Here is a 15803-nt window from a genome sequence, read left to right on the forward strand (position 1 = left end):
CCACTTTAGTGCCGGGTGGTGGCTCCAACCGGTACTAAAGGCCCCCCCTTTAGTACCGGTTGGTGCTACCACCCGGCACTAAAGGGGGTGCGCTGGCGCAGGTGCGGTGCGGAATGTTTAGTCCCACCTCGCTAGCCGAGGGGCGTCCGCACTGGTTTATAAGCCCCAGTGCGGTAGCTCCCTCGAGCTCCTCTCCAAAGCAGGCCTACTGGGCCTAAATGTTCTGTGCTGCCCTGTGGGCCTACTGGGCCATTGTGGGCCTGCATCCTGGCCCAACAACAGGTTGGGTTTCTAGTCGTATGCAGGCCGCTCTGGCGAAGTAGGTGGGCTTTTTTTCTTTTATTTTGCTTTATTTATTTTTGTTTGAGTTGTTTTCTTGCTGTATTTAGAGTTTCTTTGTGAATATTTTTGCTTTAGGTACAAAAAATTACAAACTTTCTGTTAGTACCGGTAGTTTACAAATTTGAATAGTTTAAATTTTGATTTATTTGAAATTTGTGTGAATCACTAGTTTGTGAATAACTTAACTTTGAGAATAGATTTTTCAGTGATTCTTTTTTCTTATGTTTAATATTAGTGAGTTTTATCATTATATTCAATTTGGTAATGCTTAGGTTATTTAAAAAAATGAAATGCCTTTTGTAACGGATGAGTTTTTGTCTGAAACCCTAATACTTCGAAAGATATTGTCCATTTAGTACACGAAGTGCATCCAGTTTTTGCGGTAACCCTCTCTACTTTTTTGCACATGCTATGTGGGTGAAATTATGATACCATGCCAACTTTCAACCTTTTCTGAGTTCATTTGAAATGCTTTTCAATTTCAGGGTCATTTAGCTTAAAAAAATCAGTAAAGGCATGAAAGAATTTTTTGCACATAAAATTTCTTCGCGTTTCAAATGCCAAAACACATAACTACCCTAACTATTACAGAGATTCCCTCATGGGTGTGAAACACAGAAGACAGTGATTATAGTGAAGCCGATCACTTCCCAGATCTTTGGGTGTGAAACTTTTTCTTCGCGTGTGTCCCTTTGCGCCGTAACCATGGAAAATCTTCATCATTTAATGGGATGCTCGGGTCAATATTCATTGTGAATGGAGCAATTTCATCAAACTTTTCATAATCTTCTGACATGTCTGTCTTGTCATCCACTCCCACGATGTTTCTCTTCCCAGAAACAACTATGTGCCGCTTTGGCTCATCGTACGATGCATTCCCTTCCTTATCTTTTCTTTTTCTTGGCTTGGTAGACATGTCCTTCACATAGAAAACCTGTGCCACATCATTGGCTAGGATGAATGGTTCGTCTGCATATGCAAGACTGTTGAGATCCACTGTTGTCATTCCTTACTGTGGGTCTTCCATTACCCCGCCTCGTGTCATATTGACCCATTTGCACCGAAACAAAGGGACCTTCAAACCACGTCGATAGTCAAGTTCCCGTATGTCCTGTATATAACCATAATATGTTTCCTTTCCTGTCTTGGTTTCTGCATCAAAGCGGACACCACTGTTTTGGTTGGTGCTCTTCTTATCTTAGGCGATCGTGTAAAATGTATTACCATTTATCTCGTACCCTTTGAAAGTCATTATATTCGAAGATGGTAACTGGGACAGCAAGTACAGGTCATCTTCAATAGAGGTGTCATGCATGGTACGTGTCTGCAACCAGCTGGCGAAACTCCTGGTTTGTTCACATGTAATCCAGTCATCAGACCGCTCCGGGTGTTTGGAGCGTAGCCAATTCTTGTGTTCATCCATATACGGAGCCACCAAGGCGGAATTCTGTAGAACTGTGTAGTGTGCTTCAGTGAGAGAATGTCCGTCCATACATATTATTTGTTCCCCTCCTAGCGTGCCTTTTCCATCCAGTCTGCCCTTATGTCGCGATTCAGGAACACCAATCGGCTTAAGGTCAGGAATAAAGTCAATACAAAACTCAATGACCTCCTCATTTTCATGGCCCTTGGAGATGCTTCCCTCTGGCCTAGCACGGTTATGAACATATTTCTTTAAGACTCCCATGAACCTCTCAAAGGGGAACATATTGTGTAGAAATACAGGACCCAAAACGTTAATCTCTTCGCATAGGTGAACTAGGACGTGCGTCATGATGTTGAAGAAGGATGGTGGGAACACCAACTCGAAACTGACAAGACATTGCACCAAATCATTCTCTAACCTTGGTATGATTTCTGGATCGATTACCTTCTGAGAGATTGCATTGAGAAATGCACATAGCTTCACAATGGCTAATCGAACATTTTTCGGTAGAAGCCCCCTAAATGCAACCGGAAGCAGTTGCGTCATAATCACGTGGCAGTCATGAGACTTTAGGTTCTGGAATTTTTTCTCTGCCATGTTTATTATTCCCTTTATATTCGATGAGAAGCCAGACGGTACCTTAATACTAAGCAGGCATTCAAAGAAGATTTCCTTCTCTTCTTTGGTAAGAGCGTAGCTTGCATGACCCTGATGTATGCCGTCTTTTCCACGCATACGTTGCTGGTCCTCCCATGCCTCAGGTGTATCTTTTGTCTTCCCATACACGTCCAAGAAGCCAAGCAGGGTCACACAAAGATTCTTCGTCACGTGCATCATGTCGATTGCGGAGCGGACCTCTAGGTCTTTCCAATAGGGCAGGTCCCAAAATATAGATTTCTTATTCCACATGGGTGTGTGTCCGTCAGCGTCATTCGGAATAGGTTGTCCACCAGGACCCTTTCCAAAGACCACCTTCAAATCCTTGACCATATCATGTACATCAGCACCAGTACGGTGGTGAGGCTTCGTCCGGTGATCCGACTCACCTTTGAAATGCTTGCCTTTCTTTCTTACGGGATGCCTACTCGGAAGAAATCGACGATGTCCCAGGTACTCATTCTTCTTACAATTAGCCAAATATATACTGTCTGTATCGTCCAAACAGTGCGTGCATGCGCGGTATCCCTTGTTTGTCTGTCCTGAAAGGTTACTGAGAGCAGGCCAATCATTGATGGTCACGAACAGCAACGCCTTCAGGTCAAATTCTTCCCCCATGTGCTCATCCCACGCACGTACACCTGTTCCATTCCACAGTTGTAAGAGTTCTTCAACTAATGGCCTTAGGTACACATCAATGTCGTTGCCGGGTTGCTTAGGGCCTTGGATGAACACTGGCATCATAATGAACTTCCGCTTCATGCACAACCAAGGAGGAAGGTTATACAAACATAGAGTCACAGGCCAGGTGCTATGGTTGCTGCTCTGCTCCCCAAAAGGATTAATGCCATCTGCGCTTAGACCAAACCATACATTCCTTGCGTCATCTGCAAACTCCTTCCCGTACTTTCTTTCAATTTTTCTCCACTGCGACCCGTCAGCGGGTACTCTCAACTTTCCGTCTTTCTTACGGTCTTCTCTGTGCCATCGCATCGCCTTGGCATGCTCTTTGTTTTGGAACAAACGTTTCAACCGTGGTATTATAGGAGCATACCACATCACCTTGGCAGGAATCTTCTTCCTGGGACGCTCGCCCTCGACATCACCAGGGTCATCGCGGCTGAACTTATAGCTCAATGCACCACATACCGGGCAAGCATTCAAATCCTCGTACTCACGGCGGTAGAGGATGCAATCATTAGGGCATGCATGTATCTTCTGCACCTCTAACCCTAGAGGGCAGACAGCCTTCTTTGCTTGGTACGTACTCTCGGGCAATTCGTTGTCCTTTGGAAGCATATCCTTTATCATTACCAGCAACTTTCCAAATCCCATGTCAGATACACCATTCTCTGCCTTCCATTATAGCAATTCTAGTGCGGTGCCTAGCTTTTTCTTGTCACCTTCGCAATTTGGGTACAACAATTTTTTGTGATCCTCTAACATGCGCTGCAACTTCTTCTTCTCCAAATCACTTGCGTAGTTTCTCTTTGCATCGGCAATGGCCTGACCTAGATCATCAACGGGCTCATCCGATGCCTCTTCTTCAGCTTCTTCCCACATTGTCGGCTCAGCTTCTTCCTGCATTACCGGCTCAGCTTCTTCCCTCATTGTTGTATCATCGTATTCAGGGAACCCATGGCCAAGATAGTTGTCGTCGTCCTCTACTTCTTCATTGTCTTCCATCATAACCCCTCTTTCTCCATGCTTGGTCCAAACATTATAGTGGGGCATGAAACCGGACTCAAACAGGTGGACGTGAATGGTTCTTGACGTAGAGTAATTGCGACCATTCTTACAGTCAGCACATGGACAATGCATAAAACCATCCGCTCGCTTGTTTGCCTCAGCCGCAAGCAGAAAAGCACACACGCCATTAATGAACTCGGGAGAGCATCGGTCGTCGTACATCCATTGCCGGCTCATCTTCAATACACAGCACCGAAAACATCAAATTAATACAATACATAAAGTTCATACATAAAGTTCATACATAAAGAGCATACAACACTTCAATGCAACAAACAAATAACTCTCTAGCTAAGGAATTTAAATGCAACAACAAATGCGATCAAGATCGCAACTAAGGTAACAATTGATCCAACAGCATAATGATACCAAGCCTCACTATGAATGGCATATTTTCTAATCTTTCTAATCTTCAAGCGCATTTTCTCCATCTTAATCTTGTGATCATCGACGACATCAGCAACAAGCAACTCCAATTCCATCTTCTCCCCCTCAATTCTTTTCAATTTTTCCTTCAAATCCTCGTTTTCTCTTTCAACTAAATTTAACCTCTCGACAATAGGGTCGGTTGGAATTTTGGGTTCAACTACCTCCTACATACAAATATCTATGTCAACTTGATGGGCATAATTTGTCATAAACACGAAATGCAATGAATAGTTTTAAAAGAGAATATACCACATCCGAATCATAACCCGGACGAGGGCTGATGGGGACGGATATCAAAACCATGGCACTATGCATAACAAACAACGTATGGGTAAGATAATTATACGAGTAACTATATATCCGAATCGCACAAACATCATTTTTTATATAAAACTTCATGAACAAGAGGCTCACCACAAGGTGGTGCCGGCGACGGGACGTTGCGAGCAATCGACGGTGGTTACGATGGAGATTTAGAAGGTACTAAGTAAACCACACCTACATATGCAAAACTAAGTGTTATTTTTGACCTCAGATTGCATATAAATCAAATACTAGCACATATATATAATTCCTCCCAAATTACTAAACTCAAAAATCAATCACTATATAAAGCATTGCACGAGCTAATCTAGCAATGAGAGATGAAAGGAAAGAGTTGCTAACCTTTGTGATCATTTGAATGGATGGGGGCCTTCAAATCTTGGGGAAAATGTGTGATGAGCTTGAGAGGAAGAGGGAAAAGAACAGAGAGGAGAGGGGAAAGGGGAAGAATAGAGCGACCTCGGGTGGACGAAGGGTCTATGTAGGATGACCTTTAGTACCGGTTCGTGATACGACCCGGTACTAAAGGTGCTGGAGGGGCACCGGACTGACAACATCTTGCCACCACTCACTTTAGTACCGGTTCATGGCAAGAACCGGTGCTAAAGGTTCGCCACGAACCGGTACTAATGAGAGCGGCCCGGCTAGCCGTTGGAACTGGCACTAATGTACACATTAGTGCCGGCTCAAATTCAAACCGGCACTAATGTGCTTCACGTTTGACCCTTTTTCTACTAGTGATAAGGCACGGTTCGCAAGTACCAAGTGATTCATAATCAAGTGGTTCCAAAAGTCCATCAGTATGGAGTTTCTTCATGCGCTTTACACCGATATGACCTAAACGGCAGTGCCACAAATAAGTTGCACTATCATTATCAACTCTGCTTCTTTTGGCTTCAACATTATGAATATGTGTGTCACCACTATCGAGATTTAATAAGAATAGACCATTCTTCATGGGTGCATGACCATAAAAGATTGTACTCATATAAATAGAACAACCATTATTCTCTGATTTAAATGAATAACCGTCTCACATCAAACAAGATCCAGATATAATGTTCATGCTCAACACTGGCACCAAATAACAATTATTTAGGTCTAATACTAATCCCGAAGGTAGATGTAGAGGTAGCGTGTCGACCGTGATCACATCGACTTTGGAACCATTTCCCACGCGCATCGTCACCTCGTCCTTAGCCAATCTTCGCTTAATCCGTAGTCCCTGTTTCGAGTTGCAAATGTTAGCAACAGAACCAGTATCAAATACCCAGGTGCTACTGCGAGCATTAGTAAGGTAGACATCAATAACATGTATATCGTATATACCTTTGTTCACCTTGCCATCCTTCTTATCCGCCAAATACTTGGGGAAGTTCCGCTTCCAGTGACCAGTCTGCTTGCAGTATAAGCACTTAGTTTCAGGCTTAGGTCCAGATTTGGGTTTCTTCTCTTGAGCAGCAACTTGCTTGCTGTTCTTTTTGAAGTTCCCCTTCTTCTTCCCTTTGCCCTTTTTCTTGAAACTAGTGGTCTTGTTGACCATCAGCACTTGATGCTCCTTCTTGATTTCTACCTCCGCAGCTTTCAGCATTGCGAAGAGCTCAGGAATAGTCTTATTCATCCCTTGCATATTATAGTTCATCACAAAGCTCTTGTAGCTAGGTGGTAGTGATTGGAGAATTCTGTCAATGACGCAATCATTTGGAAGACTAACTCCCAATTGAATCAAGTGATTATTATACCCAGACATTTTGAGTACATGCTCACTGACAGAACTGTTCTCCTCCATCTTGCAGCTATAGAATTTATTGGAGACTTCATATCTCTCAATCCAGGCATTTGCTTGAAATATTAACTTCAACTCCTGGAACATCTCATATGCTCCATGACGTTCAAAACGTCGTTGAAGTCCCGATTCTAAGCCGTAAAGCATGGCACACTGAACTATCGAGTATTCATCAGCTTTGCTCTGCCAGATGTTCATAACATCTGGTGTTGCTCCAGCAGCAGGCCTGGCACCCAGCGGTGCTTCCAGGACGTAATTCTTCTGTGCAGCAATGAGGATAATCCTCAAGTTACGGACCCAGTCCGTGTAATTGCTACCATCATCTTTCAACTTTGCTTTCTCAAGGAACGCATTAAAATTCAACGGAACAATAGCACGGGACATCTATCTACAATCAAACATAAACAAGCAAGATACTATTAGGTACTAAGTTCATGATAAATTTAAGTTCAATTTATCATATTACTAAAGAACTCCCACTTAGATAGACATCCCTCTAATCCTCTAAGTGATCACGTGATCCAAATCAACTAAACCCTGTCCGATCATCACGTGAGATGGAGTAGTTTCATTGGTGAACATCACTATGTTGATCATATCTACTATATGATTCACACTCGACCTTTCGCTCTCCGTGTTCCGAGGCCATATCTGCATATGCTTGGCTCGTCAAGTATAACCTGAGTATTCCGCGTGTGCAACTATTTTGCACCCGTTGTATTTGAACGTAGAGCCTATCACACCCGATCATCACATGGTGTCTCAGCACGAAGAACTTTCGCAACGGTGCATACTCAGGGAGAGCACTTCTTGATAATTAGTGAGAGATCATCTTAAAATGCTACCGTCAATCAAAGCAAGATAAGATGTATAAAAGATAAACATCACATGCAATCAATATAAGTGATATGATATGGCCATCATCATCTTGTGCTTGTGATTTCCATCTTCGAAGCACCGTCATGATCACCATCGTCACCGGCGCGACACCTTGATCATCATCGTAGCATCGTTGTCGTCTCGCCAATCTTATGCTTCCACGACTATCGCTACCGCTTACTGATAAAGTAAAGCATTACAGCGCAATTGCATTGCATACAATAAAGCGACAACCATATGGCTCCTGCCAGTTGCCGATAACTTAGTTACAAAACATGATCATCTCATACAATAAAATTTAGCATCATGTCTTGACCATATCACATCACAACATGCCCTGCAGAAACAAGTTAGACGTCCTCTACTTTGTTGCTGGAAGTTTTACGTGGCTGCTACGGGCTTAGCAAGAACCGTTCTTACCTACGCATCAAAACCACAACGATAGTTTGTCAAGTTGGTGCTGTTTTAACCTTCGCAAGGACCGGGCGTAGCCACACTTGGTTCAACTAAAGTTGGACAAACTGACACTCGCTAGCCACCTTTGTGAAAAGCACGTCGGGAGAACCGGTCTCGCGTAAGCGTATGCGTAATGTCGGTCCGGGCCGCTTCGTCCAACAATACCGCCGAACCAAAGTATGACATGCTAGTAAGCAGTATGACTTATATTGCCCACAACTCACTTGTGTTCTACTCGTGCATATAACATCAACGCATAAAACCTAGGCTCTGATACCACTCTTGGGGAACGTAGTAATTTCAAAATTTTCCTATGCACATGCAAGATCATGGTGATGCATAGTAACGAGAGGGGAGAGTGTAATCTACGTACCCTCGTAGACCGACAGCGGAAGCGTTATGACAACGCGGTTGATGTAGTCGTACGTCTTCACGGCCCGACCGATCAAGCACCGAAACTACGGCACCTCTGAGTTCTAGCACACGTTCAGCTCGATGACGATCCCGGACTCCGATCCAGCAAAATGTCGGGGAAGACTTCCGTCAGCACGACGGCGTGGTGACGATCTTGATGTTCAACTGTCGCAGGGCTTCGCCTAAGCACCACTACAATATTATCGAGGACTATGGTGGAAGGGGGCACCGCACACAGTTAAGAGAACGATCTTAGAGATGAACTCGTGTGTCTAGGGGTGCCCCCTGCCCCCGTATATAAAGGAGACAAGGGGGGGTGCGGCCGGCCCTAGGAGGAGGCGCGCAGGAGGAGTCCTACTCCTGCCAGGAGTAGGACTCCCCTCCCTTTCCCTAGTTGCATTAGGACTTGGGGGGGAAGGAGGAGAGGGAAGAAAGGAAATGGGGGGCGCCGCCCCCCCTCCTTGTCCAATTCGGACTTGGGGGGAGGGGCGCGCGGCAGCCCCTAGGCCTCCTCTCCTCTTCCTCCACTAGGCCCATTAAGGCCCATTAGGTTACCGGGGGGTTCCGGTAACCTCCCGGTACTCCGGTAAAATGCCGATTTCACCGGAAACACTTCCGATGTCCAAACATAGGCTTCCAATATATCAATCTTTATGTCTTGACCATTTCGAGACTCCTCATCATGTCCGTGATCACATCCGGGACTCCGAACTAACTTCGGTACATCAAAACTCATAAACTCATAATATAACTGTCATCGAAACCTTAAGCGTGCGGACCCTACGGGTTCGAGAACAATGTAGACATGACCGAGACATGTCTCCCGTCAATAACCAATAGCGGAACCTGGATGCTCATATTGGCTCCCACATATTCTACGAAGATCTTTATCGGTCAGACCGCATAACAACATACGTTGTTCCCTTTGTCATCAGTATGTTACTTGCCCGAGATTCGATCGTCGGTATCTCAATACCTAGTTCAATCTCGTTACCGTTAAGTCTCTTTACTCATTTCGTAATACATCATCTCGCAACTAACTCATTAGTTGCAATGCTTGCAAGGCTTATGTGATGTGCATTACCGAGAGGGCCCAGAGATACCTCTCCGACAATCGGAGTGACAAATCCTAATCTCGAAATACGCCAACCCAGAATTTACCTTTGGAGACACCTGTAGAGCTCCTTTATAATCACCCAGTTACGTTGTGACGTTTGGTAGCACACACAGTGTTCCTCCGGCAAACGGGAGTTGCATAATCTCATAGTCATAGGAACATGTATAAGTCATGAAGAAAGGAATCACATCATTCTCCTAATAATGTGATCCCGTTAATCAAATGACAACACATGTCTATGGTTAGGAAACATAACCATCTTTGATTAATGAGCTAGTCAAGTAGAGGCATACTAGTGACGTTTAGTTTGTCTATGTATTCACACAAGTATTATGTTTCTGGATAATACAATTCTAGCATGAATAATAAACATTTATCATGATATAAGGAAATAAAATAATAACATTATTATTGCCTCTAGGGCATATTTCCTTCACAAACATGTATTCAAAATGTGGTGAACAAGAAGCTCAAACTTGTCAACGTGGTCCGGGTCATGCTCCACCACCGAATTCTCCCGTGCCAACAACGGGAGTTCAACTTGTGGGAGTTCGACCCGGCGCGGCACCGAACTCTAAACAGGCTTTTCGACACAACTCACGAAGATGCCTGGAGGGTGCTGTTCAAAAGCGCCGAGGTCCCCCTCCCATTACTGAGGATCGTGGATTCAGCGCGAAGCGACAAGCCAAAGCGGTAAGATGCTTTACCTCTCGCGGGATACTTATTTTTTATAGGTTAACTCCATGCGGGATCTAAACTCCCGTACCTTTGACAGGACTGGCAGGAGACGGCCGGACAGATCGATTGTCCGGATCCTATGCCCGAAGGCCCAGCAGACGCTCTTCTGGCGAAGATGCTGACTCCGGCTCCTTATACGGTGCCGGAGAAGACCAAGAAGGCCAAGGGAACCCGAAAGAGTTCCCGACGCCAGGCGTCGTCGGACTCACCGTCCGATGACTCTACGGCGCACTCCTCCCTCGAAGACGAGGAAGAAGAAGAAGAAGATGCTCCCCCTCCTGCAGGGGGAGATAATAAAAGGAAGGCCGCCCTAACTGGGGGGCGAAGGGTCCAAGAAAGGAAGGACTCTCCTTCCGGACAGCTCCACCGCTGCCGACGAAGACGAAGACGAGTGGTTGCCCAGGGCCAAGCCCCTGGGGAGATCGTAAGTATTCGGATACCAGAGTAACTCGTAGCATTTCTTTGTCGCACTGCTTTCCCTAACGCCGAACATGATTATGCAGGCCGCCGCGAACCAGTATCGATGTATCATCGAACGGCTACCTGGGCTCGTCGGACATGGATAGCGATCCAGTCCCGACCGCCACCTCCCCTCATCCTGCTGACAACGCCGAGGTGCTGTCTCAAGAGGCATCGGGTCGAGGGGAGACAGTCCTGGAGGCGCCTCAAGGTGACCTTCCGGACTCCGGGAGCCGAGGGGACGGGGCCCTTGAGAGCTCCGAGTTCGGCCCTCAGTCGAACACCGCGCTGGACTCTCCAGCGGTTCCGAGCTCGGGCAGGCGGCCTCCTTCTAAGAGGGGCAAGACGCCTGTGCCGGTGACATCTATCCATCTAGAGGCACCGGACAATCTGCTGGAAGCGCTTTGCAGCGCTTCCATCGACGAGGAGCACCGCACAATCATGAGTGCGGTGATCCAGAAGGTTCAGTCCGCCAAGAGCGGATTGACTGAAGCCTGTGCCAGCCTTCTAACAGGCTTTGAGGTAAGTGTTTCAAAATGTAGTAGAAATATTACCGCATAGACAGTAGCCCCTGATGCTTTGTTCGGTGTTCACAAAGAAAAGCCGAACAGAGGATCAAATAATATCGCATGAGTCTAATATAAGTATGTCAATATGCATATGCAGGCTTCGCTGCTGGCTTCCGCCGCACTGACTGCGAAGGTCGCCGTACTGAAGCAGGACCTCGAGGGGTCCAGAAAAGAGCTCGGCCTTGCCAAGAGGCAGCTCGAGGAGAACAAGGGTAAGTAATACCCTGTCTATAGATATGTATATATAAAAGAAGACGCGATTGCAAAATGACAAGACCAACGTATATTTGCCAGGGGCCACGACCGAGGTAGCGACCCTGAAGCAAGCGCTAACCAAGGTCGAGGATATAGCGGCCAAGGAGCGCACCGAGCGAGAGAAGCGCGAGGCTCGGGTGGGCGAGGTGCAGCAAGAGCTCCAGGCTCTCATGGCGAAGCACGAGGCGTTGGAGCTTGACTCAAAGACGCGGGAGTATGAGCTTGCCGCGGCCCTCGAGAGCGCAAGAAGTGCCAACGTTGAAGCCCAAAAGGCCCTCTAGGAGATCGATGCGATGAAGAAGATAGCGGCGGGTAAGGCTCTCTATATGCAAAGCAAGCACGTAAAAGTAAATTAACGATTACTTACCTGAATCCGGAGCTCTCCAGGAGCATTCGAAGATTTGCCCCGCGGCGTGTCCGATGCCGCACAATTTTACCAAGCCGAGGATGGAAGCTCAATGGAGAAGCTATTCTGGTCTCAGTATGCTGAGGCCGAACACCCGGTGCCAATGAGCGACCAGCTGAAGCCGATGGTCGAGCTACATAAGGCGGCCGATCGGGCCATGAAGAGCTTTATAGTCCAGGTGTGGCCTGGCGACGCCCTTCTGAACAGCTTCTTCGGCCTGGTGAGGCGGCTTGTGGATGCCTGCCCGCAGCTGGAGGTCGTCAAGCGATCTGTCTGCATTGAAGGTGCACGCCAGGCTTTCGCCCATGTGAAATTGCAGTGGGTCAAGCTAGACGTCGTCAAGCTGATAAAGGAGGGGCCGCCGGAGGGCAACGAGCACCTTCACCCCGAGATGTACTACGAGCGTGTTCTTTCGGGTGCCCATCTCATAGCGGACGAGTGTTCCAAAGATGTAATATTTGAGTGAGACTTGCTCGTCTTATCCTGTATTTATGAAAACTTGTTTCATATGCGCTTTGCAACGCTTGTTTGAATTTAAAATATTACCTTCTGTTTGGCTGTTTATCCAATCTGAGAGATGGCTAGTCCTCGGCTTCTGCCCCCATGCCATGAGTGCTGGGGTGTTCGGGATAAACCTGAGCACTCTTGTTCCCATGTTTGGGTCCTTCGAGGGAGGTGCTCAGCACAACGAACAAGGCAACCGGACTAATAATGCTTTATCACTCTCACTTAGCCATAGAATTCTATAATATTAAATTTCAGCAAAGCCCCTGGTATTTGGAAGGCTGAATTTGGGGCACGATACACGCCTTTAAGCCGGATAGGGCCGGACCCTCGCTCTAAGCGGCATAAGTCTTTAGGGACTCGAAAACCTCGCCGAACAGCGACCAGTCTCTCGCCCTTATCATGACAGTCAGTTTTAGCTTTATCTACTGAGGTGCTGAACCCAGCAGAACCGGGGCACAATCACAGTAGTTCTCCTAGCGCTACCTTAGCCGATAGAGCGGAACGTAAGGTACCAAAACATAAGAGCCGGGCAAACCCAACATTTGACCAAAGACATGATTCGGAGCTGATGCATATAATGCTATAAGTTCGGGATGCCGCACTTGTGAAAGTGTTCGGACTTTTCACACCGTATTGTGAGGTACGTAAGCCCCTGGTGTATTAGCCGTACCAAGCTGTACGGTTGCAAGGCGTGATTAATGAACACATAGATATACATATATATATAACAAGAATGCAATAATAGTCGTAATGTCATGCATTGTTTATTAAAAAATTGTGTTAAAGCAGAGTGATACAGATAGTGCGATTAGCAAAGAGTATGACTATGTCCCTTCCAAGGGCAAGCTGAGAAATGATATTAAATCGAATATTTCGCTCGTTACTGTAATCAACCTGGGAATTCCATGGTACGACGTATGAGGGAGTCCTGGATTAGGGGGTGTCCGGATGGCCGGACTATACCTTTAGCCGGACTCCTGGACTATGAAGATACAAGATTGAAGACTTCGTCACGTGTCCGGAAGGGACTTTCTTTGGCGTGTAAGGCAAGCTTGGCGATACGGATATGCAGATCTCCTACCATTGTAACCGACTTTGTGTAACCCTAACCCTCTCCGGTGTCTATATAAACCAGAGGGTTTTAGTCCGTAGGACAACATAGACAACAATCATACCATAGGCTAGCTTTTAGGGTTTAGCCTCTCTGATCTCGTGGTAGATCTACTCTTGTACTACCCATATCATCAATATTAATCAAGCAGGACGTAGGATTTTACCTCCATCGAGAGGGCCCGAACCTGGGTAAAACTTCGTGTCCCTTGCCTCCTGTTACCATCCAGCCTAGACGCACAGTTCGGGATCCGCCGGTTTTGACACCGACATTGGTGCTTTCATTGAGAGTTCCTCTGTGTCGTCGCCTTCAGGTTGATTGCTTCTACGATCACCAATAACGATGCAGTCCAGGGTGAGACCTTCCTCCCCGGACAGATCTTCATCTGCGGCGGCTTCGCACTGCGGGCCAATTCACTTGGCCATCTGGAGCATATCGAAAGCTACACCCCTGGCCATCAGGTCGGATTTGGAAGTTTAAACTACACGGCTGACATCCGTGGGGACTTGATCTTCGACGGATTCGAGCCACCGCCGAGCGCGCCACACTGTCTCGACGAGCATGATCTAGCTCTGCTGCCGAACAGTGCCCTGGAGGCCGCACCCGCATCGGCTTCGACCCTTAATTCGGAGCCAACTGCGCTGATCGAGGATAGGTGGTTCGACGCCGCCTCGGGGGCTGCGATCCCACCGGCGATCGAGCCGAACACCAGCCCCGCACTCTGCAAGACTCGTGACTCCAAGGATCCGGACTCCTCTCCGGACTCCGAACCCTGCCCGCCCCTGCCAATCAAATCCGATTGGGCGCTGATCATGGAGCTTACTGCCGCGGACATCTTTCAGCACTCGCCTTTCGGCGATATTCTGAAGGCACTGAAGTCTCTCTCTTTATCAAGAGAGCCCTGGCCGGACTCCGGTCAGCAAGGTTGGGGTACGGATGATGAAGAAATTCAAAGCCCACCCACCACCCACTTTGTAGCCACTGTCGACGATTTAACCGACATGCTCGACTTCGACTCCGAAGACTTCGACGGTATGGACGCCGATGAAGGAGACGATGAAGAACCGGCGCCTATTAGGCCCTGGAAAGCCACCTCGTCATATGACATATACATGGTGGACACCCCAAAAGAAGGAGATGGCGATGGAACAGCGGAGGATGACCCCTCCAAGAAACAGCCTAAGCGCCGGCGTCAGCGGCGCCGCTCAAAATCCCGCCAAAACAAATACGGTGATTCAAGCACTGGAGATAATAATACTCCAAATAGTGCCGGAAAAAACCCCCTTCAGCAAGATTTAGCACAGGAGGATGGAGAAACCAGCCCTCATGAGAGAGCGGCAGACAGAGAGGTCGAGGACGATAACTATATGCCTCCCTCCGAAGATGAGGCAAGCCTCGACGACGACGAATTCGTCGTGCCAGAGGATCCCGTCAAGCAAGAGCGTTTTCAACGCAGGCTTATGGCCATGACAAGAAGCCTCAAGAAAAAATAGCAACAGCTTAGAGCTGATCAAGATTTGCTAGTCAAGAGATGGACTGAAGTCCTTGCGGCCGAGGAGCATAAACTCGAACGCCCCTCCAAGAGCTACCCAAAGCGCAGGTTGCTACCCCGATTAGAGGAGGAAGCACTTAAACCTACATCACCTGCACTCGATATGGCCGATCGGCCACCCCATGGCCATGACAGAGAGGCCTCTCGGCCCTCCACTCAAGCCGCACCCCGTACCAAGGCACGGGAAAATGCGCCGGACCTGCGAGATATGTTGGAGGGCAAGGCAAGGCAAACAAGATCGATCTACAGATCACGTGGGCGCCCCACGACTCGAGACGCATCACGCCGGCCACAAATTCGGCAGGTCCGACCATAGTTGACAAAGCTCATTGGAGCTACGTCATGATATAGCCCAGTACAGAGGCGCCGCACACCCACTATGCTTCACAGACGAAATAATGGATCATCAAATCCCCGAGGGTTTCAAACCCGTAAACATCGAATCATATGATGGCACAACAGATCCTGTGGTATGGATCGAGGATTATCTCCTTCATATCCACATGGACCGCGGCGATGATTTCCAGGCCATCAAATACCTCCCACTCAAGCTTAAAGGACCAGCTCGGCGTTGGCTTAACAGCTTGCCAACAGGATCAATCAGTTATTGGGAGGACCTGGAAGCCG

Source organism: Triticum urartu, chromosome 1A, assembly GCF_056163025.1.
Source record: "Triticum urartu cultivar PI428250 chromosome 1A, HENAU_Tu73, whole genome shotgun sequence".
NCBI classification, from domain to species: Eukaryota; Viridiplantae; Streptophyta; class Magnoliopsida; order Poales; family Poaceae; genus Triticum; species Triticum urartu.